Source organism: Ochlerotatus camptorhynchus, unplaced genomic scaffold, assembly GCF_037179485.1.
Source record: "Ochlerotatus camptorhynchus isolate MF236.1 unplaced genomic scaffold, CSIRO-AGI_Acam_v1.1 ptg000180l, whole genome shotgun sequence".
Taxonomy (NCBI): Eukaryota; Metazoa; Arthropoda; class Insecta; order Diptera; family Culicidae; genus Ochlerotatus; species Ochlerotatus camptorhynchus.
In genome coordinates, this window is record NW_027040670.1 from 357,792 (window position 1) to 385,757 (window position 27,966).

Below are 27,966 nucleotides of genomic sequence, written 5' to 3' on the forward strand. Positions count from 1 at the left end.
TCAATGAATTTATTATCATTAATGCTGTAGTGATACCCCTTCATATACAGAAAATAATCATGCACCTAGCCACCAAGTCCAACCAAGTGTAGTAATCATAGTGGTTGATTGATTCAAACCCACACTTTGTACATTTTCCTTACCTACAACCTATCCAAAAATGATTCCAGAACTCAAACCTCCAGATTTTCACACACCTCGGAACCAAAGAGCCTGAATTTATAAAGAGACGACATCTTATCCATTTGACAGGTCTTCTGCTCGATTGGAATGACTTTTCCTACGACTTTGACACATAATCGATTGTTCCAATTTTGACATGTCTTATCTTTATAAATTCAGGCTCTTTACTCGGAACTATAGTGCAGGAAGCCAAAAGTAGGTAAAGTGGGTAGGTGATTATACTCAACGTGGTTATGCCAACAATCAATACGAAGCTAACGATTTTAAATTGGCTCACCACTTTAGTAGCCTATTGGTCCCAAGCAAACGATTAACGTACCCTATTCTAGTCGAAGTTCTAGTACTACGCAATGTTTGTTTTGATTCGCTATGAAAGTTTGACAGATAAAATGAGGGGTTATTGGTTTTTCCTATGTTTCGAGGGGTGAATCGATTAGCTTGGGACCGAAGAGAGTACCAGAGCTGAGCCAAAAAGTTGAGCACGTTATTTCGGGACCTTCTAGTCTTAGAGTTACCTCTATGGTTATACCATAGAGGTAACTCTAAGACCACTGGGTCCCGAAGAAAATCATTTCTATTTTTGGCTCACTCAGTACCAGAACAACGGTCCCAAGCAGTCCCAAGCTATTTCACTCACCCCTGCATGTTCTGCATGAATCCACACACCCCTGATGTTACCTGTCAAACTTTCATAGCGAATCAAAACAAACATAGTGTAGTAATAGAATTTCAACTAGAATAGGGTACGTTAATCGTTTGCTTGGGACCAATAGGCTACTAAAGTGGTGAGCCAATTTAAAATCGTTAGTTTCGTATTGATTGTTAGTTATACTCAAAGTTAAAAGTAGGTAAATGTGATCTGCTGCTGGATACTTTTTTCTTATCGTGTATGTTTTTGTATTTGCATCATCCTTTTGGCGCCTTTTTCATATCCATTGATGGCTTCGACCAGTGCTACCAGAACGATACATATGTTTGCTATAGAATATTGTTAGGTTCATTTACTTCAATTTTTTTTTCTTGAAAAACAAAATAAGAAATTGGTTTTAACATTTATAAGTGATGGTTTCTAAGTTGAAAACAGTTTAAGCGCCTTCAAAAGCAATAAAAGCATTGTTCATACACATTTTTTTTTTAATTAAATGGTCAACACTGGATACGATGATAGATGATCCCTATACACACCTTCATAATGCGGTATGTAGAAAAAGGTAAACAAAACAGTTTCAGCTTTTAAAATTATTCTCGGCTTGCGATTTTAACGATGCAAGTGATATTATTTAAATAAATATCCTCTTTAAAAGTACATTAACATGAAAGTGCTTGTAAAAGCTCATGTAGTGATAGTGTGGTTCTTAGCAGTTCTTCTTCTTGTTCACATTTCAAGCTTATTGCTTAGCGCATATTAGCTTATTGTGTGCTCTCAACTTAGTGTTCTAAATGCACTTCCACAGTTATTAATTGAAAGCTTTCGATGCCAATACCAATGCATGAATTTGTATATTGTGTGTCAAACCCGCCGCCTCCGGCTTGGTAATGCCGTGCCTTTACTGACTAGGCTATGAGGCCCCTAAGCAGTTAAAGCTAGGAAAACAGGTATTGAAATTCCATGCCTTCAGCTGAACAAAATCAACGTACGATAAGTTTTTTAGATTTGAAAGCAAATGTTACGAATGCGGGAATCCAGCTGTTACAGCCATACAAACATGCTTGGCATGCGCAGTTGTACACACCAACTGCTCATTTGTTAATATCTTTTCACTTAGTTATTGCAATTTGTTTTTCTTTAAAGTAATTGATAGATTAGGATGATAGTTAACTATTGATATGCAAAGAGTGGCTAAATCTTAACATTTGAATCAATACCAATAAGTTTGTCTTCTTAAAGTCCGAGATGTGCAGCGAGTTTTTGCAATGCAAAAACAAATACAGTTTATTATTTGAATTAAAATCTACTTTTTTTTACGTATCTGTAACAAGTTCAAACTCTATTATATCTACTACTTCAAAAAGAACTATGTTTCGTCAAGTGTGCGCAAAGTTATTAGCAAATGAGCAGTTCGTGACCAACATTTATACTATACATACATAACTGGAGAAGACTATGTGCCCCTTTACGAAATAATACTCAGATAGAAATGCTTATATCCAGCACTTTAAGACACCAACGCACTAAAACCACATAATATAATCAAGCAGTTTTGGGACGACCACCTACCAGAGATTTAAAGAAAATGAGGTAACAAATTGCATGGATTCTTTTTAGGGAGATCATAAACATAAAACTCTGTTTCCTCGAAGTACTATAAGCCAAAATTTCAAAGTATCGATCCATTTGAATCAAGTGGTAGAAAACTACATTTTAAACTGCACAAATGCTGTGATTAATTGATTGCAATGAAAACAATTTCATTCCACCAAATACACAATCTGGATTATACACTGCTCTGGGCAGAAAATTTCTTCGAAAAAAAAGATCACAAATCGTAAGAAACAGGTAAAGTACTTACAAAAAATCTTCCACAACTATCCTCTCAAAAATGTTGCAATCATTCCGATCAAATCGCAACTTGGCTTGCAAATCTTATCGTTGAATTTGCTATTCTTGCGTACCTGAAAGACAAAAGAGAATATATTAAATTATATTGTTCGATTGAAGAAAAAAACTGAGCGGAAAATTTCTCCTCTCACATCTCAAACGAAACTGTTTATGATAAGAGATTTCTTCTGCGCTTCTGTTGCAAACATTTCCCATCGGTTTTACGAAACGCTTAGAACAAAAACAGCAAAATAACTCCTTTCTCGCATATGGTGCGATGGGTCCCCCGTGGACCGTTGTTTACTATCACTCGCCCGTATTATGTATGCTCTTTAGCGAATCGTTTACTATCGTTTTTGTGTACTATAGTCATCATGGCATGGAATGGCATGACGCGGTGCGATGGAGTGTAATTCCTAACCCAAACTGGTTCAGTTTGGATTTTGTGTTTTTCTCTACACAAAAAAAAAAACAGGAACCATCTGATTCAAAACACCACCATGGTCGAAGCTGACGGAATGGGAACGGAGGATGAAAGAAAGACTGACCGTGATTTATTACATGGCTTCATGGCATATGTGGTGGTGATTTACTAAATGGACGGAGAGGGGCTTCCTGGAATCTACGCAGCTGGGATAGCCGGATTAAAGGTATTTACGTTCCGTTGTTGATGGGCAGTTGTTTTGGTCCTCAAGGATTTCGTGGAAAGTTATGGGCAAACAACTGGCTCGTGCCGGGTATGGGATGTGAATTAATAATGATGGGCGTCAATGACTGCTTAGCGGCGCCGGTGGTGTAGTGGTAAGCGTGATTACATCTCACCCCAGCAGGCCTGGGTTCAATCCCAGTCGGCGCCGCCGGGATGTTCTGAGGCATAACATCTCTCATCACGCCTTCCTTCGGAAGGGAAGTACAGCCGTTGGTCCCCGGTACATGAGTTGATGGGTCGATAGGTAGGGTCCAGGTGTGGGAGCTTGCCTCCCTGGCGTCGGTAGCATTGGTGCTTAGCACGGAAAACGAGATCGACGGAAAACAAATCAAGGAAAAAAATGATTGCTTAGACCATTTTCTTAAATACCACTAAAATTTCTAAAAATTCTTCTACGAATCTACAAATTACCAAGCGCCTCCACACTTATGGCAAAGCTTATATCGGATCACACGTTCCTGTTTTTAATTGTATAGTCTCAAAAGGAATCAATTCTTTTCGCCTTCCAGATGGGGTATTTTCCGGAACAAAAACAATGGATCAGGAGATTTTTTTCAATGGGCCGCATCGTACGATGCATAAGAGAACATTCAAAACGTTTCCCAACATCACAATAAAAACACCAATCTTATTAGAACAGTCATGTCGTGCTCGTTAGATTAGAAATCTTTCCAAAAGAATAACATCCAGGAAGCTCACCGCCGTGTATTAATTAGAAACAAAGTTTTTATCCAATTTATTTCCTTTCTCGCCGGTCTGATAGAATCTGAAGCCGGTCGGTTTTACAATCATAAATACGTTGTTAGATAGACTCCCTGCCTGGTATCTTCCAAAGTCGAAAATATATGTATACGGGAAAACGAAAAACTACCAGTCTGACTAACGACATCACCACTTGTTGTTGTTTGCATGTAGATATTAATTAATTAACCACCCAAGTTGACACGAGACTGTACAGCGATACGCCGGTACACAGGCAACTGCAACCTAGCCAAGCTGCCGACCGGCGGTAGGTAATCGTCCGTGGTAAATATAAGAACCTCTACCAGTGACGGAGTACTACCACACCGCTCTTGTATCGTCACCGGTTGCTGCATTAGTTTGTATCATTTAGGTACCACAGAAGCCTTTGGTTGAACTCTTTAATATTCAGTTGAATATTTATGGACAGGGTTGTAGTATTGTGTTGAAAAAAATGTATTCAGTAATCAAGAATATTTTTTCAAACACATCTGATACTTGATCAACTGAAAAAAAAACCACCACCGAACGAGTGTAGATAACATTCATCCGTCTCTGGAGATTCCAGAATTATGCATCGATCCACAAAAATCACGCAATGACTGCACTGGTGTGAATATACATATTGCATGTAACGAAATGAATTTTCAATAACAAAAACATGACAACAATAACATGTTTACTGAAACTTACGCAGCTGATGGCATACAGTATTCACTATTGGTACCTATCACGTGGAAAACCGGGAAAACCCAAGGGGGGGAGGTGGCTGTCAAATACGAACAATCGTCGCCTACCTCGCATAACTGGTTCCAAACGTAAACAAGCCATAAGAAACCTACAGCGTTTGTTTACGTTTGGAACCAGTTTCATACAAGATGATCAGTAGGCTGATTTGACAGCACGTCCCCCCCAGGGAAAACCTTCTCGATTGCAACCATTGCCATGACAGAACAGAACAAGCCTGATTCTATGATCTTAACCTGATTTGACGGTATCTTAGCATACTTAATATTATAAAAAATTGAATTCCCATATGCCATAAGAGGATCATGTGGCTATGATTTGTACAACTTCCCTATTCATAGGAAATATTATCAGCTATAACTCAAGACGAACAATGGATTAGGTCCTAAGTAACATTGGTCGATTCTCTTCATTGACTTTCTCTTCCGTTAATAACTTGGCTATAAAAAGATTCTTGTCGTTTTTGGCGTATTAGCTGAGCTTCCAGGCAAAATCAAAAAAAAATTATTCAACCTGCTCCGATATGTATAAAATTTTGCGTAATTGTTGGTGATGGATTTTTTTTTTATTTTTGCTAAAATTTAGCTTTTTTGGATATTGTAAAATTGTCAAATTGGCGTCCTTGAATTTTTTTAAATTGTATCACAGAAACGGCATTTCTGATCGAAATGAGGTCACAATAAAATGGTTATTTTAAGTAAAAATTTGAAAAAAGACATAAACCCCAAAGATCTCAAAATGTCTTTGCCCGATTTAAAAAAAAACTTCAAAAAAAGCTTATTAAAGCCGGTTCATGAGTTGATGGGTGGATAGGTAGGGTCCAGGTGTGGGATCTGCCTCCCTGGCATCGGTAGCATTGGTGCTCAGCACGGAAAACAAGATCGACGGAAAATAAAAAAAAAAAGATAGGCCACCCTCCAGTTGGATTCATAACCCAAAAATATGAACCTGTGCAAAAAATAATAAAGATTGATGAGGTCGCGCCAATCATTTGAATTTTGTATGAATATTTAGGAGAATAAATATGAGAAATTATTGGTTTTCACTTACATTACTTTAACATTGGTTGTAGTTACCCAAACGTTAAAAAAAATACAATGTGGCATGACAATAATCAACAAGCCAAGTTGTGATGAAATTGGCGTTGTTGTATTGCAAAATATGTATATTTTATGTATTTTTTATATTTCTTGATATGCTGATCATTGCAATAGCGGCAACATATTGGGGGTGCAATTTAAAAAAAAAACCTTAATTGACCGCATTACGAAAAGTGGTCAGGTTTTGACGACATATAACTCTGTCAATAGCGGATGGATTTTAATTCTTAACAAGCCAATTGATTATAAATGTTACTACGAGTCTGCTAAACTGAACACGTTATTAATTTTCAATAGGTCACTACTGAAAATTACACAAATGTCCAACTATTGCAATAGTGATCAAAATTATCAACGATTGCCTGCAAACAGTGCATTCTTTAACACAGATTTCAAAATCGAATTTGATCCTGTCTCCCTGAACGGTAGGATTGAGCGATCTTCAGAGAAAGATCGATCTTGACGGATCGATCTTATATTTGGCTCTAGAATCGATCTACTGATTAAATCGATACAAAATAATCGATCTTTGGTAGATCGATCTTTGATTTTTTTTTAATACGCTTTTTAACGATGGTACCCGGTAATATTCAATTAAATCACCGGCTTGAATTTTTCTTTGACTAGAATGCGCGCAAGGTAACGAGTAAATGAAAACAAAGAGGAAATGAACGTCACACTTGCTCACTTTCAATAAGTGTGTCCATTCAGTTCGGTTGCCAACAAAGTACATGGAGAAACAGAATATACATTAATGATTTAAGTTTAATCATTTTCGAGAAAAACCGAGAGAAAAACGGGACAACTCATAATGAAAAATAATTTTTTATCATTTTTGTGTAGTTTTTAATCACTAATGATTAATCAATCAAAATAAATCATTCTGATTCTCCGTATTGGCAAATCAATGTTGGCTCCCGTGAAGAATAGAAGAACTATGAAAGTGATGATGGTTTCAAAGTTTTCCACGGGGAGGTATTCGAGTGCAATCTTAAAATGCATTGCAAATGGAGCATATTATTTAAATCTGGTTGCTGATACAGTGGTAGAAAAGCTGAAATATATGCATGCAACTAAAAATCTTAAAAGAAATTATTTTTGCTATATTATATGTCTAGTCCTTAAGTTTTCTACTTACGTAGCATTAACCAGATTTTATTAAAATAATTTGTTTGCAAAGCAAATACATTTTAAGATTGCACTCGCATAATTCACTGTGTAAAATTTTTAAACCATCATCACTTTCATAGTTCCTCTATTCTCCATGAGTGCCTACTTTAATTTGCCAATAGACAAAATGTGACAGAAAGGAGCAATGAGCACAGGAGGAAGGTAAGGTAAACCTTTAAATGTTGTTGTATTCGAAAATATTGGAAACACAAATTGTGACGTCATTGTAATCCAGCTAATAACATAGGGAGCAATGCTGATGTTGATGTTATGTTCGTTAAATTTACCACGCAGTCTGGGGTGAGAGTAAATAGTTTGTTCGATGCTAGGTCCGATGTAAATACACTTAAAAAAATGAAAACCTATTTTTTTTAAGATCGAAAAGATCGAAAGAAAAAATCGATTTCTTCGATCTTTTCGTGGACAAAGAATCCATCCAAAAAATCGGAAATCGCGATGAAAAAGATCGATCTTTCAAAGATCGATCCAAGATCGCCCAATCTTAGAACGGTGCTTATTTAATCACCGTGTGTGGTGGTGTCAGGTCGGTCGTCAGCAGCAGCAGTGCTTTCGGCGCGTAGCGTTGAACATTGTTCACAACGAAAGGCTGCCCGCAAGGAGTGAGCTGGAAGGAGGAAGAAGTCTCACCGCTACTGATCGGGATCCATCTTCGTGAGTCGCTGTGGGCCATTTATGCCAAGTGCGTGCGTCACCCTCGCTCCAGCCTCATCCGTGTTGAACATCCTAATAGCTCAGCATTACTCAACCATCAAGACAAAACGATCCTTTTCAAGACCACCATAAATTTGATACAGAGTACTTTTTGGACATTTAAAGCTGAACATTGCATTAGGTCCTAAGTAACATTGATCGATTCTCTTTGTTAACTTTCTTTTTCGTTAAAAACTTGAGCACATAACCTTTTTGTGTTTGTTGTAATAGATGCTAGATAAACGCTTCTTTTATCGATCAGTGTGCTGAAAATACCTGGGAATGTCATTACATGGCCATGGGGATACAAAGAGACAGTTGACGAAGAAAATCTGTCAATGTTACTTATGACCTAATGCAATGTTCAGCTTGATTTGTCAAGGTCATCAATCGAATTTCAGTTCCCATATGTTTAAATCTAACATACCATATATTTTAAAGGCAACGTTGGGGGTGCAATTTCTGAATCCAAAGTCTGTCGTGACATGAAAGTGGTCTGATTTTGATCCAGAGATGTGTGTGTGTCATCCTCTATCCTTCACCCAGCCGGGGGCGTTAGACAAGTAGAACTGCGAATAATTTGATCAAATCTCATGCTCCGTAATGGTGCCCTTTATGTTGTGAAGACTAGTACTTCAAAAAGGGGAACTTTTGAGGCAAGACAGGGTGTCCTCAACAAGAACAGGATGCACTAGATGTCCACAACAGGTACAGCAAAACATCATGGTCTGATTTTGATCCAGAGATGATGTATTTCAATTCTAAATACGAAAATCGATAGGAAATTTGTTAACGATTTAAGGGGAAGTTCATTGCTCCTAAAAATATAATTACTTTTCGATTTTTCGAAAAATATTGAAAAAAACATACAGAAAATCTAATATAATAACCTTTTTTTTAATTTTTTAAAGAAATTTAACTTGCAAAAACATTTTTTGTAAGTCATCATGGCATAAAGTTGGACTCAAAAAACCTTAAAAAATTAACCTTTCGGTGAGTCCAAATTTTTTTTAATAATGAGATAGAAAAATATATTTGCATGTAAATGTTCTCAAGAATCTAAGAAAAAACTGGATTTCTTGGATTGTTGATATTTTTTCTCATTTATTTAAAAAAAAATGTTCCAAAAATAATAATTTATTTTTGGGCGGTAAACTTCCCCTTAAATGAACACTTCGACAAAGAGCATGCATAAGGGCGTAAACGCGATGATCGATTCGCTTCGTCGATTTTCTCTATGTATTACTACAGCTAAGCGAAACAATTTTCTAGAATTTGTTCAATGTAGAGTTGTAACAGGTTGTATTGGCTATCAAAAGCAACAGCAAACGCACCGTGAAACGTTAGTTCTAGCGAGTTATTAACTAAAGAGTGGAATCAGTGCTCGTCGTAAGCCGCTGTGGGCCATCTATGCCGAGCGCATCACCCTCGTTCCAAACAACATACAGCTCGTCAGCCTCATCCGTGTTAACACCCTAATAGCTCAGAATTTTTAAACCATAACGACAAAACGGATCTTTTCAGGACCACCATAAATAATTGTTGTTTAAGAGTTAATTTTCATTGAACGTTCGCTCGCCTTGCTGTAAGCCACATAACCCCCAAAGTTTGTGGTCAAATGCGTAAGAGTATTGAAGTGGTACATACAAATTCTCGCAATGACCGAATACCACATGACCTTGGCAATTAACCAGAAACATTTCGAATTAAGGTAAGGTTTTCTCCAGGACGCTAGAAAAAAGCAAAAAAGTCTGATCACGATTGGAAAAATTTTAGCAAGAAATTTCTCCAATCAACTTTCGCTTTTTCTTATTATGTATTGGATAAACTAAAAGTTCTGTGCGTTTTGTGCACGAAAATGCATAATTTGGAAATCAGAAAACGAGGCGTTTTCCGTGATGGGAAAAGTGGTTTCCCAAACACAGTCACCGAATATTTATTTCAAGCACTGAGCATGCCAGACCGTACTCATTTTTATGCCTTTTGTTGCAAATTTCAAGCCCCTCATATTAAAATAATTATGTCAAAAAATCTTGTCGAAGTCTCTTAATAGAAATGGCTTAAAATTTGCATCAAAAAGCATAATCGTAGGTACCGTCCGGTAGGCTCAGATTCTGCGATTGATGTGTTTTCCCTAACAGATATTTCATTTCCGCACCGCTATCATCTCCAAGAACATTGAGGACAAATTTCCACAGCATTGTTCTAAACTGGCTTCCAAGCTTCCAATCCATCGGTCCTTTTCAGGACCAAAAATGACTGATAAATGAGTTAACTACAGAGTAAGAGCTTGTATCCAAGACATATCGCCCAGGATTGGCTTCGGACATCAACAGAGCACTTCACAAACAGAACTCTCAAATTGCTGTTGAATTTCAACCTATCGAACTTTTTCACTGATAAAGAGTTAAGAAATCAATTTAATATATACTATACTTTTGCTGTGATATCAAAACTACCTTTGTTTTGTGCCCAGGGGTTGAAACAGTTGACGTTTTTTACTACACTCGCTTCGTTGTCGTGCGCGACAGTCTGTTTGTATTCGAACACTCATGCTCTACCGTCGTCTCTCTCACACAACACGAGCGGTAGAATAACATTCGAGCTAAAAGAAAATTATCAAAATAGCTATTATACAGGGTGTTTGGTTCCGGGTTTTACATATTTTCAGGGTAGATAGGGCTCCTAAAGTTATGAAAAAATCGACATGAAACATAGGGTCGGAAATGACTGCTAAGTGAGTTATTCAACATTTTTTGTTTTTTTGTATTGCCAACTTTGGTTAGCTATATTTTTTTAATCTTAATTTGGTTTTCTGATTTCAACATACCAAATGAAAGATTAAAGTCTTAGCTATCAATACTCTTTGAATAAGAACTCGATTAAAGTTAACTATCATACATTAAAATTGAAAAGTATGTTGAAAGTACCAAAAAACTGGTAAAATTTCACACAATTTAGTGTTTTTGAGTTGAAAATTTTCATTTCTGTTTATTTAGTTGTTCTACAAAACATTTTCCATGCAGTTCCCTAGATTTATGTCTTTGGTAGTAACCTTGTAACCTTACTAGGGAGTTAATCTCGGGCACTATTGTGATTTGAGGCACTAAATTATCATCACAGTTTTGTTATTGTATGTTTTCCGGTAGCAGATAATGGCCTCCTGGAAAAAGCGAAGTGGAACCAGAGCCCGAGGTTCTGAATCAACAATCTTTATGTAAAGATCCCTTCAGACCGATCGCGTTTGTCATAGTGGTCTTTGCTTTCTTTTTTGTTCATGATTCCATTATAAAAAAAATCTGGGACTTTGAACAGTTATCTGAAGTCTATGACTTGGAAAATTGGTAACTACACTGCAATGCTCATTTCTGTTTGCAAACTTTGTAAACATATCAAACAGAAATGAATAAATAGTGTATTACTGAATTATAAGTGGGGATGGGTGGCATTCACTAGCCCGAGAATACCCTCCACATGCTGCCTCTTTACCAACCATACATCAGTACACACTTATCAAGTCAGTAATTTTTACCGAGTTTTTGAATTGCGGAACTCTTCGGTAAAATTTAAAAAAATCTGTGAAAAATTCAAAGTTGAGAAAATGTGTTACAAAAATTTACCCCCGTGTAATGATGAAAAATAAAATTTTTCGATTTTAACCAATCTTTACGATTAACAGTCATTTGAATTTTAACCGAGTCAGTAATCCAAAAATCCAGTAAAAATACTAACTCCTATAAAAAAAATCTAAGTGTGTATGCAGAAGCAGCGGAGCTCCACACTCCTCCATCGAAACAGCACCGCAGCTGAGCTGCGAGTGCTATGAAATAAAAAGGACATCGACTTATTACCACCTACCTAGTTCTCTCCCTTCCGCTCTCAGAATTCGCTGATTCGGTGTCTCTCGTTGTGTTTTCTGCTGAGACTGAGCAATATTCGATACCGCGAAACATCTCCGCAGTTATGTTTTCTTTCGGCGCAGGAGATGTGCGGTAATTAAAAGTTAAGAATGTAGCTAAACATTTACAATAACATTCTACCAAATTTTCATGTGCGTAGTCCACTGCTACAGCCGAACGTACGAACGAATAGGGTGACTATAGCGCATTTTATGAAAACGTCACAAGTTTTTATCGCTGTTTTAAATCAATAATTACGAAGAAACCATAAAGCCTATAAGGTTACTACCAAAGACATAAATCTAGGGAACTGCATGGAAAATGTTTTGTAGAACAACTAAATAAACAGAAATGAAAATTTTCAACTCAAAAACACTAAATTGTGTGAAATTTTACCAGTTTTTTGGTACTTTCAACATACTTTTCAATTTTAATGTATGATAGTTAACTTTAATCGAGTTCTTATTCAAAGAGTATTGATAGCTAAGACTTTAATCTTTCATTTGGTATGTTGAAATCAGAAAACCAAATTAGGATTAAAAAAATATAGCTAACCAAAGTTGGCAATACAAAAAAACAAAAAATGTTGAATAACTCACTTAGCAGTCATTTCCGACCCTATGTTTCATGGGGATTTTTTCATAACTTTAGGAGCCCTATCTACCCTGAAAATATGTAAAACCCGGAACCAAACACCCTGTATGACATGTGTGATTTCGTTGTAATTCCTCAATTTGGTGTAAATCAAACCATTTCTGATCAGAAATATTATTACTAGGACATCATTGCTTGCTATTTTCAGAATTCACACAAGCACACCATCAGCAGCTCTTATTATGAGAAAAACTAAAATACATACATTCGTGACGGTCTTCGGCGACGGTGTCGTATGACAGAGCCTGTCATACGACATTTTAGTTTGGTACTGTTTTGCAAGTGTCGGATACAAAGGCAGTCAATTATCACAGAAAATGTGTCGACTACCGTGACCGCTTACAAGACTGTTTGTGCCACTCCCCCTGGCTTTTTCACTTTTGCGATGCCATCATCACATTCCATAAAGAAAATGTTAACAATAAAAATAAACCGCAACAAATGCTCACTATTGCATCTGTTTTCTCTGACTTGAAACGGGAGTTATTCAGCCCGGAGATACCAGGTGTATTGAGAGAAAAAAAAACCTTCAACGAGATCGACGAGATGTCATCATATGTCTTCACCTGTACCACCGAAAATTCTAGGTGGTAGAAGGTATTCAATATTTCAGATTTATAAAGTTGAGTCTTCCCATAAGTTCGGGGATCTTCTTAGAAGTTAAGGGCAAATCGTGGAAGTTAAGAGTACATCACTTGATTTCAGAGAACTTCGTAAAAGCTCGGAGCACTTCTCAAAAATAAAGAGAACGATGTAGAATTTCATAGAACTGCATGGATCTTCCAGAAACATCGAGAAACTTTTCAAAACATCATGGATATTCATTGAACAGTGCAGACATTTTGGAAACTTTCTAAAAGTCCAGCAAATCTTAAAGATGTTCAGCTAACTTTGTAATAGCTCTATGAACTTCATATAACTCTAGACCTTTTTTTGAAACGTCAGCAAGTTTTGTAGAAATTCAGAAAATATAGTAGACATCAGTGATGGCATGATCATTAGCAAATTGATATTTTTCCACTCTCATACCCCGTTCACATTACAGCGTATATCACGTGATATACGCTGTCTTGCAATGAGCACTCATACATCTAGTTTTCACTGGAAATCCTATGAATGAGTGCTCATTGCAAGACAGCCTATATTACGTGATATAGGCTGTAATGTGAACGGGGTATCATACGCTCTCAATATCACGCGTGATATTGGAGCAAAATATAATACTTGATATTGATTTTACAAGCTCCTTTCATATTGCGAGACTATTCACAAAGTGTAAAGTTGAAGCTGAGAGCTGAATCGACGCAAAAATGATTCCGTTGTACCTCGTTTTCTTAGAAAGAGAAGGTATAATAATGCTATCTCTTTTATCTCTTCACTAATGGCAAACACAAAGCGACTGCTACCAGCCGTTCGGGAAGTTTCGGTTGCGTTCGGGTGTAAAGCAAAAATCATGAAACTCAATCTCACCACAGTTTGGAGAGATTTGCACCTGGTGAGTTTTGTTAACTTGATATTCCGAGCTGCAACATCACAGCTTGCAATATCAACCGCAGTTATATGCTTGTTGATTTTTGTCTACGAAAATCAAGCGGGATCTTAGGCTTTGGTGAGATTTGATTTTTTATATTTTTCCAACACTGGTAGACATTCATTAAACATTGTTGAAACTCAGAGCTTTAGAGAAATTCAGTGAATTTTGTAGAAAATCAAAGAACTTCCCGTTCAATCAGTTGATAGGTCGATAGGTAGAGTTCAGGTGTGGGAGTTGCCTTCCTGGGGTCGGTAGCATTTGTACTCAGTACGGAAAACAAGATCGACGGAAAACAAATTAAATTTCAGGAACTTATTAGATGTTACTCCGTAGAGTTTCAAAGGATTTCAAAGAAATTCAGGGAGCTTTGTAAGAAATCAGAAAAAATGCATATAATAGAGAACTTTATGCAAGTTTGGTGAACTTCGTTGAAATCAATGGAAGTTTGTTAATTTGAAAGAAATTTAATTAAAGTTCTTCTTTTAGCTTCAGGCAATGCGTTGATGTTTAATAAACTGAAAATAAATTTAAAAAATATAGAAATTCAGGAATCTTTGTAGAACTTTCAGAGATCTTCGCAGTAAATAAATACAATTCTAAAAAGTTCAGGGACCTTTGTAGAAGTGCAGCATAGAAATTGTGAGAACTTTGTAGAAATCAGGCAAATTACTTACGTAGCAATTCAATAGCTAGATTTGGTTTCTCTCTTTGCGTGACTCTTAAACACAGACTCTGGGCCAATGTTCGTAATCGGGACTAGCCATATGTTGTTCAACTGTGGCACTTTAAACAGTTCCATAAATAAATATCGAGGAGATAATTTAAGTTTCATATATTAGGCCAAAAATTGCAATGGTTGGCGAACTCCGGAGATTATGTTTAAATGTGCAATTTTTCTGCCGCTGATAACTTTGGTAGGTAGCCAACAACAAGCCTACTGTTGGTTGCGGATCTTATATCGGTCAAAAAACAACTGAGGTACGATCATTTTCGTGAAATTTGTTCTGTAAAAGTGGTCAATGCTTAAATGTGTGATTCAAACGTCTTGGGGGCCGTTCATAATCCACGTAGACCACAATTTGATACTTTTTAACGCATCATAAGGAATACTCCGGAATCCGGATATACGGATAAATTTTATCCGGATATTTGTGAACCATTGGATATTCGCATATCCGTCTATCCGCGTCTGGATATTCGGATTTCCACTTTAAATCCGTTAACATATATGTACGTCATGCAGTCGTCAGATATCCATATAGCGGATAGATACGCATCAAAGTCTCAGATCATCGTCTGGTGGGATTCTCGGTTATTTTCTTGTGGTATGATTAGAATAGGATCTTTAATTTAATCTTTATGATTAGAATAGGGGGCCTCCCTTAGCTCAGTCGGTAAAGGCGCAGCTACAAAGCAAGACCATGCTGGAGGTGGCTGGGTTCGATTCCCGCTCCGGTCTAGGAATTTTTCGGGTAGGAAAATTTCTCGACTTCCCTGGGCATAGACGTATGATTGGACTTGCCACACAATCATATCAATGCAAAAATGGTACAGGCATCGAAAGCTCTCAATTAATAACTGTGGAAGTGCATCTAGAACACTAAGCTGAGAGCACGCAATAAGCTAATATGCGAAGAAGAAGAAGATTAGAATAGGATCTTCCTAAACATTAATGAAGACGCAATCCATGAAAACTGAATGACATAAAATTTAAACATTGGCCAAAATCCAGAATGTAAACGAACAACTTCAGCCTAACTAAACATGCTGTAAATGCTTCTGTTCACCTTTTCCATTTAAATTAAATACCCCCAAATTCCCACAAGATCGAGATCTAACTACAGGCCAAAGAGCATGCAACGGTGTAATCCTTTCCGAGCAATTTTACGCTGTTACACTCTTTAACCACCCTCCACAAAGCAAACTTTCACACCCACCGAGTAAACCCCTGCCAAAGCCAGCCGGGCGTTCGCTACGACACAGAACCGGAACGGCACCAAAGAACCAAAAGCAAATAGTAAACATCGACACGCAAACGATAACACACCGTTCGGAATGCTATTCGTACGCTGCCTGTTACGCATCTACAACTTTATGCCCCAGTCGCGTAGTCATTTCTCCGTTTAATTGCAGTCCGCGTCATCTACCATTTTCGCTAATTTACTCGGTTTTTCCCCGCTCATTTGCGCCCCCTTGACCGGTCATCCTGTGGGGGATCCCACTATTGCCGAGGTGCGGAAGCGCTCTCGGGAAATTAAAAGTTGTTTACACGCACCACCGTTCGGGACTGAATGAAAAGTTCATTAGGTGGAAATATTTCCTCGCCACAATCTGCCACAGCCAGCAACGTGGTCGTATGCGCAATCCGGTAGGTGGAGCTTGTACACGTCCTCCCCTCCTGCTGAAAGCGATTTTTCGACGCAGTCTGTCGATCCGGCAACTGGCGTTCTTCTTGTGTTTGGTAATTGTAATGGAAGGGGAGTGTTGCAATTAGCGACAAATGCTGACGGGTTTTTCCTGATGACTTGTTCTCATGTAATGAATACGTAAATAAATACTGCTGGTTACGATTTACGATGAAAAAGGTAACGAATTAGAATCGCTGAAAATTAAAAGGATTCTAATTATGATGTATGTGCTGGGACAGTTCAAAATAATAAAAAATACACAGAGCTTCACTAATTGAGTTCATGCAAGTCTATCATTATTAACACATTATTATTATTATTTTGGCATGAACATTGATGTTCATTAACTTCGGGTTGGTTCAGGAGATGTTTAGCCATACTTCGGGTTAGATTGCTTCTTATTGGGAAAAAATATCTTCAAAAACTCCCAATACAACCACAAAAAAAAATCTCAACCTTTTAATTGTTCATTCTCATCCATTTCCATCATAAACGATTCCTTTTTCCGACTTGAATAAATACCAATTACCGTAAACAAGGCACCACGGAAAAAGTTGTCCCATTTAATTACGCTCCATTCGCCGCCATCCAGATTACGAACGCTGCGTGACGTAGAGCAATTCATTCGATTCCGGCCAATTCGGCCCAACTGAAATATTACCACAACGAAGCAAATGGTCACCAATTTGCTCCCCCCGAATCCCAGCAACCATAACAAGTGACAAATTTTTCCCCAAATTGAGTGCCTGCTGAGTAGGCACTGCCCTGTCCTTATGTGTATCGACTGTAGAGGACCTACTACGTCTTCCATCACCACCGGCCGGTTGTCCAATTGAAGTTCATCACAGGAGTCTGGCGTATTGCGCTATTGTCAGTTTCTTATAAATGATGTCGTCGTCGTCGCTCACTGCGGGAAACAAATGACAAAATCATGAAGTTTTACGATTATGGTCGGTTCTTCTGGAGAATAGAGAGATTGGGAGAAAGTATGAGGTGCTGTGTGCATGACGTCGGCCTAATGTGCAAGGCGAAGCAGCCTGGGAGCACATATATTTTACGGTGAATTATTATGACCATGTCAGGAAGCTGCTCTGTGTTGGTGTCTTCTACTGAATACCTTTTTGAGGTTTCATGCCGGATCATTTAACTTGAACCATTTGCGGTAAGTAGCAATTTGGAGAGATGTGCTAATTTAGAAGATTTCACATTTATTAGATGCTTTCTAGATGTACTGCACCCAACCGGGAAATTTAAGATTCAATTACAGATTTGCATTAAAAATCTGCAAAATTTGCAATGTTTCGTGGCATGACCATAATCTATAATATGACTGCCGGAAGGTTTTTTAATTAATTTCGAAATTTTTATGTTTGCTTATTTTTCGAACAAAGTTTGTTCCCCCAATTGCATTGCGTCTAGAAAATCATCTCGTCAAGGTTTTATATAAAAATATGCATTCTGGTGTGCTTGCTTGTACAGTGCAGTCTATTACAATAACTGCCATTACATTTGTTGTATGAAACATATGCAGAGGATGTAATAAATCCAACCTTACATTGGATGTACGAGAAATTTGTTTTGCGTGTGTTTTAATTAAGAAAACAGACAAACAGACATAACACTCGCAAGTTGTTCATCGAACAAGCATTTAACGGTCAATTTAAAAGTATCGTAGTTGGTAGTACCGCCAACTGTGGCGCGTATAGTCAATTCCCTTGCGTTTGACGTTTACACACTACCGCCATCTGTTCAGCGTACTACCCACCACAGTGTACTCAACAGATGGTGGTAATGTTTTAGCGACGATGATTTACAGTGAGAAATAGTCAATGTGTTATGTCTGTTTGTCTGTGGTTTTGTTATGCGATCATTGCAACGAGGTACAACTCCATCGTTGGATCAATGAGTTGCGTGACATCCTCGATAAGGGCGATTTCCATCGATTGGAAGCAGTTAATCAGGAATTATATCTACATAACTTGGAACAGGTGGAGGATCCATCGTTCCCGAATAGTTTCCCTTCTCCCGGATGATGCAATGAAGTTTATGTGCCAAGTTGGAATGTTTGGAATAGTTGACCCTTTCGCCGAATGAAATCGATGCTATGGTTCGGAAGGTAGCCAATTTCCAGCTGAGTGACAGCTTCTGAAGTTGTCGAAAGTTTTCCGCAATCCCAGTTTCTCACTGATGCATGTGTGATAAGACAATTGAGGCGGTTAGAAGGAAAGGAGTGTAAGTGACTTTGATCGATTCTCTTTATCGAGTTTCTCAGTTTCTCTTTTGATAGCCACAGCTTTATAAACATATTTTGCGCTATTCCTGCCACATTGTTTGATAAAGGAGGTTCTCATCTAGTATCCAGAATGGCACACGAATCAAGGAATGTGTTTGCAGCTGAATTATTAACGAAAGAGAAAGTCGATGAAGAGAATCGATCAAAGTCACTTACACCCCTTTCCTTCTAACCCCCTCAAGCTGAACATTGCATTAGGTTCTAAGTCAAGAGCATATTTTCATTACGTCGAAAGTAACAAAGGTAAACAAAGTCGAGCTATCAGTGTCAATCGATGCTCCTGCTATTACACTATATACTGTCCGAACATAGGATCACATCCCATTTTTAAATTTATTTACCAATCAAATTGCTTTTTGACGTAATCACCTTCCGATCAAAATAGTTTTCGATGTTACTTAAGTCACCCGATTTCTATGGAGATGCCGTTTGACTTAAGTAACAGCGCTGAGAAACCCGTGAAAAGTGTACGTTCGTCGTTTCGCTTTCTCATTATTAACTGTTTGTTGCTAAGATGATTTCGGTGGTCCTAAAATGATGAATGGGCTGCACGTAAGGAGACGTAATTGATAATTCTCCCGAATATCCTGGTAAATACACTTTGACTAAGTAACAATAGGGGCCACCAAACGACGTATAATAACTTTTGACTTAAAAACCAGTATTTTTAACATGAAAGCTAGCGAATTGCATTTGTATGATTAGAACCCTGCTATATATGTTAAACATTGCTATCACTATGAGATTATACGAGTTTAATTGAAAATAGGAATAACTTTTTGGTCATTAAAACAAAACTTTATTTTTCTCGGATTGATGCGAATGTTACTTACGACATAATGAAAATTTGCTCTTGAAGTAACATTGACAGATTCTCTTCGTCGACTTTCCCTTTGCATCCCCATGGCTATGTAAAGACTTTTCCAAGTATTTTAAGCACATACACAGCGATAAAAGAAGCTTTTATCTAGCATCTAATACGACAAACACAACAAGAAACGGTTATGTGCTCATGTTATTAACGAACAAGCCTAAATTTTAAGTGCGTCTCACAAGCCACTTTTACTAGATTTGTAAACCATGCAATTTCCCAGAACCAATAACCCAATTGCACAATTCTATATGTATCACACCATACGGTCCCACGCTAGCAAGAAGATCGAATTATAGACCTCCGTGCAGCCTGGGATTCTGTTGCGACAAGCAACGTTTTAACACATGTTGCATTTCTCTTATTTACATACCAAATACATATCGATCGCCAAACCACAACTAGGCTAGAATTAATTTCAATTTCAAATAAAATTCATTCGATAAACTACATGTCGTCGGGTACACATCTGGATGACAAACTATGATCATGAGCATTTGTATAATAATTATGAGCACTATAGTGCAACTATACAAAAACCATGGATGTGCTCATAATTTATTATGCAAATAATGGCCGTGTTCATAGTTTGTCATACAAGTGTATCCGCTGCAGAAGAGTGATGACTTCCAAGTCAAGAGCAAATTTTCATTATGACGAAAGTAACATTCGCACCGATCCGAGAAAAATAAAGTTTTGTTTTGATGATTGAAAAGTTATTCCTGTTTCCAATTAAACACATATAATCTCACATATAACACATTTAATCATACAAAACATTCATGCTAAATATAGTGGTTTTTGAGTCAAAAGTTATTATATGTCGTTTGGTGGCCCACTAATGTTACTTAAATCAAAGACAAACGGCATCTCCATAGAAAGTAACATTGAAAAATATTATGATGGGAAGATGATTCGTCAAAAAGCAATTTGGCTGGTAAATAAATATAAAACTTGGATGTGATCCTACATTTGGACAGTATATAGTGTAATAGCATCGATTGACACTGTTGCTCCACTTTGTTTACCTTTGTTACTTTCGACGTAATGAAAATTTGCTCTTGAAGTATGATAACATAGCAGTGGAATGGCGACAACACATGTTATTCGGATCATCATCGAAATGCAATTTATGGAGAAGGGTGGTCTGTTTTTATTCAGAACGTGACGGAAAAACCATTGACAATATTTTTTGTATTCCCATCAATGTTAAGCGTCTATTTTGACGGCAGTGCATCCTGAACCGCATTCACTTCACTCTTCTCAGTCGGCTGCTCTGTTGTTGTTAACCAGTTCAGTCAGAGCATCGCTACAATTATTACTCGACTATCCTTCGGCATTCCCTTGTGATTCTACACTGAACCAAAACATCCGCAATACTTCGAATGATTATTGCATTGCTCGAGCCCTTTAACAATATGCATTCGAATTTCGGATGATTTTCTTATGGTTGAATTCGTCGTCAGATGATGAACATCCATATGACTGTCATCCAAATACAGGATGAGTTTCCTTTGAAAATTAGCTATAAAACATACGGCACTCAGAGGACAAACATTTAAGAATAGTGTGACATGCAAGTGCTTTTAATTAGATTTATAATTTGATAATCTACAATTCCATACTGAATAGCCATTATAAGCCATTCCATTATGCATACAAAAAATTTCCGTGGTGGAGAAAACCTCCTTCCCCACGAATTAGCCAAACATTGGTTTTCATCCTTTACCTATGTTCGTAACAGCTCTGATAGCGATGCATACCCGAGCAAAGCTGAAGATCAAATTGAAATCAAAATTTGCTGTTATGATGTAACTTATATTGAATACTCCAATTGATCTCATTTTGGTTGACTTAACGGTTAACACAGCAAAAATGAGAGCAAAATTTACACTGTTGAAGCAAACGGAAAACTAATCTTGCTTTCAATGAAATCAATTTGATTACTGATTTTGCATTCATAATGTTTAACTGAATACGGGCCTAGAGTAAATGGTTACCATTCATGTTTCTCAAGCTGAAAGACTTAGGCTCCAATCTCACCGCGGGCAAGTCACGAATAATCTAAAATGTGTTAAACAAATCAGATAAACGATAATCATTAGTTCAACGACGGATGAATTTCAATTAAATTTTAAACAAGACGTAAACAGCAGAACTTCAAGTTAAGTTGCTTTCATTTAAAACGTCTTGACTGCATAATGAAAGCACAATATGATATCAGACTTATGTCGCAACATTTGAAATCAAAATGAGTTTTCATTATGATAGGAACTGCACACTTTAATATCGATTTGCTTTCATTTTGTTAACCGACTTTGCTCGGGTATGCTTTCACCTCGTTTGTCAGCTCAGATCAGCAAATGACGTTCGATAGAATTATTTACATCATCGTTTTGAATGATTTGCGTTATGGGGCTGAACCAATACCATATGCATTTCCATTTAGTATGACAGTCATTCTGCAGAGAGCATTACGCATTTCAACTGAAGGCTCTATCCCTTCTCATAACAAGTTTCATCCTATATTCGAGAGGAAAATCATCTGATTTCAAAACAACCGTCATCCGGTTGCAGCTATCATTCGAAAAAGCGATTTCGGTGTTTTGTTTTGAATAGTCTGAGGTTTCATTCGATCAGAGGATGATGTTTGTGTACAGTGTACGTTTGAAAGCCCCACTTGATTTATTTTGCTCTGTCTCTAGGCGGATCCATCTTTTTTGTTTAATTTGAAACCCGTGAGGGTTTTGTGATGCACTTAATTGACATCAAAAAGCAACAATATGTGCTTTTTGTTCCCGTTTGAAACCGAATAGTTTTATAATTGCTTTTATGTGATGTGATGTGATGTGATGTAAATGGAACCCACCATCAGTGCAAGGATAACCAATGTCTGCAGATACTTTACCGGTTGTAAATGTTCTGCCTGATGGTTTGTTGCAGCAGGGTTAATCAGCTCCATTGAAGGCCTTTGGAAGACAAAACGACCAGATGGCTATTTGTAATCACGTGACCACACAAGTAACAATTTTGTTTTTATTAGGGTTTTGTAGACCATGAATTGGACTTGTAGAACGCTTTAAAACCTTGATAAAACTTGCAATGTTACTTCGGCAGGGACTGGCACATCCACGAACCGTCGTCCAGCCAACAAATCCTTTGATTAGCCGGCGCCGGTGGTGTAGTGGTAAGCGTGACTGCTTTCTCACCCCAATGGGTCTGGGTTCAATCCCAGCCGAGGTCGGTGGGATTTTTCTGAGGCATAAAAATCTCTGGTCACGTCTTCCTTCGGAAGGGAAGTAAAGCCGTTGGTCCCGGCCCTGTTGTGTTTGAATGGGTGCGATATCTGACGCAGGTGAAGAAGCTGCCTTCCTGCACATTCGATTGCCGTCAATAGATGGCAATCGATGTCCGTCGGTGATTGGCACTAGATTGCGGAACAGAGACCGACGTTAAATAAAGGAAAAAGAAATCCTTTGATTCCTTTAGGCTGCCACCCAACCCAGTATATAATATAATGTTTTAAAATTTAAGGTTTACAGTAATGTTCCAATTTTGTGACCTTCTGAAAGCAAAATTGACAAATTTTATATGTCATATACAAACTTTACCACCTCTTCTTGCATCTTACAAATAAAAATTATCATTATAGTATCCCATTGTTTCATAATACGAAAAATAGCATTTTAGCTGTAATGAGCAATTGCAAGCAATTTTTTTTTTTATCACCATGTGTGGATGTCAAACAACAGGCAGAATGCCATATGAAAAGAGCGACTTTGTGATTGAACCGATTGATTGAGTTCCATCTTATATCATCGAATCGCAAACAAAATACTTTGATTTATATTTTTTTTTTGCTATTGAATTTGATCATGACTATTGCTTTCAAGTTTGAACATGGTTGTGCGATGATGGTTTACTTTCCCGTGTTTCTCTTACGGGGTGAGTAAAGTAAACGGTTTGAAGAGCTAAAATAGACCTTCGACAGACGTACAAAGCACACATTTGTATTAACGTTGTACTCTTTTAAATTTGTAACTCAAATTGTACATTATGAAGTACTAGCTGCACAAATTTGACGGATTAGCGGGATACGCTCTTACTTGCTGCAAAACCATTCTTTCTTTGTTCAACAATTTTTTTCAGTTTTCTGGTGACAGTAGTCCATACTTTTACTAGAGTACTATACCCAAGTAACTAAAAGTTCTGATAAAAGGCTATTTGTGGCTTAAGCAGCTTGGTTAAAGGTGGTCTATAGAATTCTAAGCAGCTTAATTTTTAAGTCGTTATAGGAACTTCCGGTACCATAATTGAAGAGCATTCTAAGCTGCTTCTGGCAGAACTTGAACAGAGTTTTAGAAAATAATTTAAAAAAAGGTTTTGTCCTCTGCACAAATTTTATATTTAGTTCACACTTTTATGAAAGTTAATTCTAAAGTCAGGTATTTATGAAAGTTATTTCTAAAAAGGCTGGTATGAAGTGTATTTATTTATCAGCCTTAGTAGTAGAATTGGAGCTGTTTGAAAAATTAAACCCAGTCCTTCTGCATGAGAGCCCCAGCACGAACCGCTACGTCATCTGAGATATATTAAAGTGAGCTGTTGCCCGCCTTGTTGGAGTTTTTTGCATACGACTGAAAATGAAAATGACTGGACATCACTGGACTTCCTATGTCACTAATGTTAATTTTGACGTCGGACTTCACGTGTACCACACCCGCGTTCCGGTTTGGTGGACGGGCAGCAATAAGATGAATTTTAAACTTGCATTTCATTTACTATAGATCATTTCCGCACTCGCCCTATTCCGATAACACTTCTGAACAGTCTTCGGTATTGAACATACAACGTTGTGTTCAAGATGAACGTGTTTTCGCTGTGTTGCTGCCTTTCATGTTTGCACATACACATAACTTTTTACCCATGTGTTCAAACATGTATCACAGATGTGGGCGCGTCCAATGTTTGTACATGATGTTTGAACATTGTGTTTTCAACGTCTCAAACAACAACAGTGCAGCGAATGTTTGAAGGCATTTCTTGGTGAACTAAAATTCTAGATAGAGCTGGAATTAGGGCGTAACAGCCTTTGTAAACAATGACTTCTCTCAATGATTTCTAGAAATTCAAGACGCGCCTACACAACCAACTTCCCCTGAAGTTTTCCCCTAATCGATGGTGATGTTGATTTGCCTGGAAGAGCCATGATTTTCGAGAAATCCTCGAGAGAAGTCATTGTTTATAAAAGCTGTTACGCCCTAATTCCAGCTCTATCTAGAATTGCATGCATTGTGCGTAATTTAATGCTATTGAGTTCACAAATATGTGTGTGGATGAATATATGTATTAAGTTGGTACAAAAATATATAGAGAACATAGATTTGTTATCAACATTTGCTAATAATAGAGATTACAGAGAAAGTTAAAGAGTTTCATCAAGAAAGTATTCTACCATATAATAAGATTTCCAGATAAAAACATTCATATATACGTATTGTTCATTCGATATGTGCGAGTATTGATGGTCCGAAAGTGAGGATAACAATACAAACTAACATTTTTGGCAATAGCGAAAGTGAGGATAATAAACTTCGCTCTTCAAAATGGGATTACGCAAGTGTGCGTGTTATAAACGTCAGAAAGGTCAATAAGAGACGTTTACGACACACAGTAATCTACACGCTATTTCAAAACTACCCAAAGATCTGTCAAAACTGAACCTACCCAAAAATGGGTAAACTGTGTTGGGAGTGACAAGTTGACAAATGAACAACATTGATATGAATCCGATCGACGTTGTTCATTTGTCAACTTGTCACTCCCAACACAGTTTACCCATTTTTGGGCAGGTTCAGTTTTGACGGATCTGGGTAGTTTCTACCCAAATTTGGGAAATTTTGAAATAGCGTGTATGCAAGGCAAATTTTGCGTCGCTATAACTGTTCGTTTATTCACCACCGAAACGAAGTAACACCAGATTAGATTTCACGACCGATACCTAACAGTGTAGGCTTGATGAAAATTTGAAACTTAAAGTTTGATACATTATTATGGTTTATATTTTTGCATAGTGCTTTAAATACGTAAGTTCTATGCTTTTAATTGTTCAATTCAATGTATTTTTATTTGGAAAAATAACGAAATTCAATGTTAAGGACAAGTTTTAAGAGCTTGGTGGAAAATGTTACTCATCGAAAAAAGATGCTGCATAATAATGAATTTGATCACCCTGAGGTGCGATTCGTGTATCCATGCAAAAATCGTACTGGCATTTTTCACAGATTCACCTTCAAAATTGGAATGCAAGCGGTAATCATGTTTCAGATTTAGAAAACAAAATGGGATTGAAAGCTACAAATCTAAGTCCATCGATACGTAGCGTGAGTCGTCTTGTTTTCAGCAAGCTAAATGCTTAATGCATTTCAGTTTAAAATTATGTTTAACTGCGATTAGCAGCCTTGCAGTAATTATTACCAAAATCATTCTTGTTTCGAAAACTTGCGATGAACAAAATAAATTAATGCAAATTGGTTGGCTGGCTTAGGGCACTACCCGTAAAATTTGAATCACGAACGGGCCTATCTCGAACTGACACAATTGGTGGTAAGCTCCAACCGGAATTATCCTCGGATTGAATCCTGATCATCAATATCCGGGTACTTTGATGTCGATTTAATCAGATTTAATCAACAGGACTCTAAGCAAATATATCGCAGATCATCCAAACAGGAACGGGATGAAAAGTTAATCCGAGTTGGAGCTTAACGCCAAAGGTGAGGGAAAAATACCGTAAAAGCACCAAATTCCACACAGTGTCTACTTCTGCGCATAAAATTATATTTGTTAATTTTCAACAACATTTTTTAAATGTTACTACTTTAAATATTAAAGGGAGAACACGAAATTATTGCGACACCGAAAATGTCATGCCAATTTTCTTATAATGTTTAGAATCAAACCAAAATTTGAGGGTAGTTTTATACATATATTTACTTCAGAAATCAAAAGAAAAGTTAATCGATGGAGCCTTGAGTGTAAAATTGAACGCATTTTCGCTTGATGCCCTCCATCAAAGTCTTTACAGTGTCATCCGGTACCAGTTTCTCAGTTTTTTTTCCATTTTCTTAACATGTCCTTCTCGTCTTTGACTGTCTTCTTGCTCTTCCGAAGTTCCCGCTTCGTTATTGCCCAGTACTGCTCCACCGGGCGCAGCTCCGGACAGTTTGGCGGATTCATGTCCTTTGGAACAAAATGGACAGAATTGGCCTCATACCACTCCAGGACACTTTTAGAATAGTGGCATGATGCCAAATCTGGCCAAAATAGCGGAGCTTCGTCGTGCTGCTGCAAGAACGGCAAAAGGCGCTTCTCGAGGCACTCAGATTTGTAGATCTCGCCATTTACTGTGCCCTTTGTCACGAAAGGCTCACTCCTCAGTCCGCAAGAGCAGATGGCCTGCCAAATGAGATATTTGGAGGCGAACTTCGACATTTTCTTCTTCTTAAATTTGTCGTCCACATCGAGCTTGCTCTTGCCGGTGAAAAACTCCAACCCCGGAATTTGCTTAAAATCGGCTTTTATATACGTTTCGTCGTCCATCACACAGCAGCCATATTTTGTCAGCATCTTCTCGTAGAGCTTCCGTGCCCGAGTTTTAGCCGTCGATTGTTGCCGCTCATCGCGGTTTGGGAAGTTCTGTAGTTGGTTGATTTTTACCCAACGGTAAAAATATACACACATATCTCCTCTGTTATGTCCAGTTAGAATCCGGAATCACTTATTATGTTGCAGCGGCACAGAAAGTGACCGCTGCAAGAATTATTTTACAGCGGTTTGTTTACCTAGGCGCCCATTTTCTGTGGTATAAATTACACGGTGTTTCGTGCAGTGACTCAAAAATTATTCCAGATGGAAGCCGAGAGGAGAGAAAAAATTCTGCACACCCACGTTGATAATCCAACGTGGTCCGCAATAAAAATCGCAAAAACGTTGAAAATCGCCAAATCAACCGTGTATGATGTGCTCAATCGTTCCAGGGAGCGAAAGAGCGTGGATCGAGTGCCTCAAGGTAAGCGTCGTAGTGTAACATATGACCGTAAGCTGAACCAGAAGGTGTTGAGAACCGTCAGAGCAAATCCTGGACTATCAGATAATGAAATAACACAAAAATACGCTGCTGCTCGCAGTACCGTTCGAAGAATTCGTTTGCGAGCAGGATATTGTTCTTATTGAGACAGCAAGCAACCAAACAGAACGTTGAAGCAAAGTTTCGTCACCAAAACTCGAACTCGGAAATTTTACCAGCAGGTTTTGACGAAGTACCAAGGATGCCTGCTCATCGACGATGAAACCTACGGCAAAATGGATTTCGGACAGCTTCCTGGCCAACCATTCTACATGGCGA

General features: G+C 37.7%; 1 protein-coding gene and 1 pseudogene across 2 annotated transcripts in view; one reads left to right on the top strand and one right to left on the bottom strand.

Moving 5' to 3' along the window:
- Positions 1 to 27,966, bottom strand: part of LOC135701933 (somatostatin receptor type 2-like) — a 170,862-nt gene that overhangs the window by 75,617 nt on the left and 67,279 nt on the right. Inside the window, exon 1 of one of the 2 annotated variants that reach the window (XM_065222884.1) lies at positions 2,694 to 2,746. The exons of the other annotated variant lie outside the window; for it this stretch is intronic. The gene's annotated coding sequence lies outside the window, so the exon portion shown is untranslated. Of the gene's footprint in view, positions 1 to 2,693; positions 2,747 to 27,966 lie in introns of those variants that run through there. 2 annotated transcript variants of the gene reach the window in all.
- LOC135701948 (heterogeneous nuclear ribonucleoprotein L-like) overlaps positions 1 to 27,966 on the top strand; it is an 85,722-nt pseudogene that overhangs the window by 28,363 nt on the left and 29,393 nt on the right.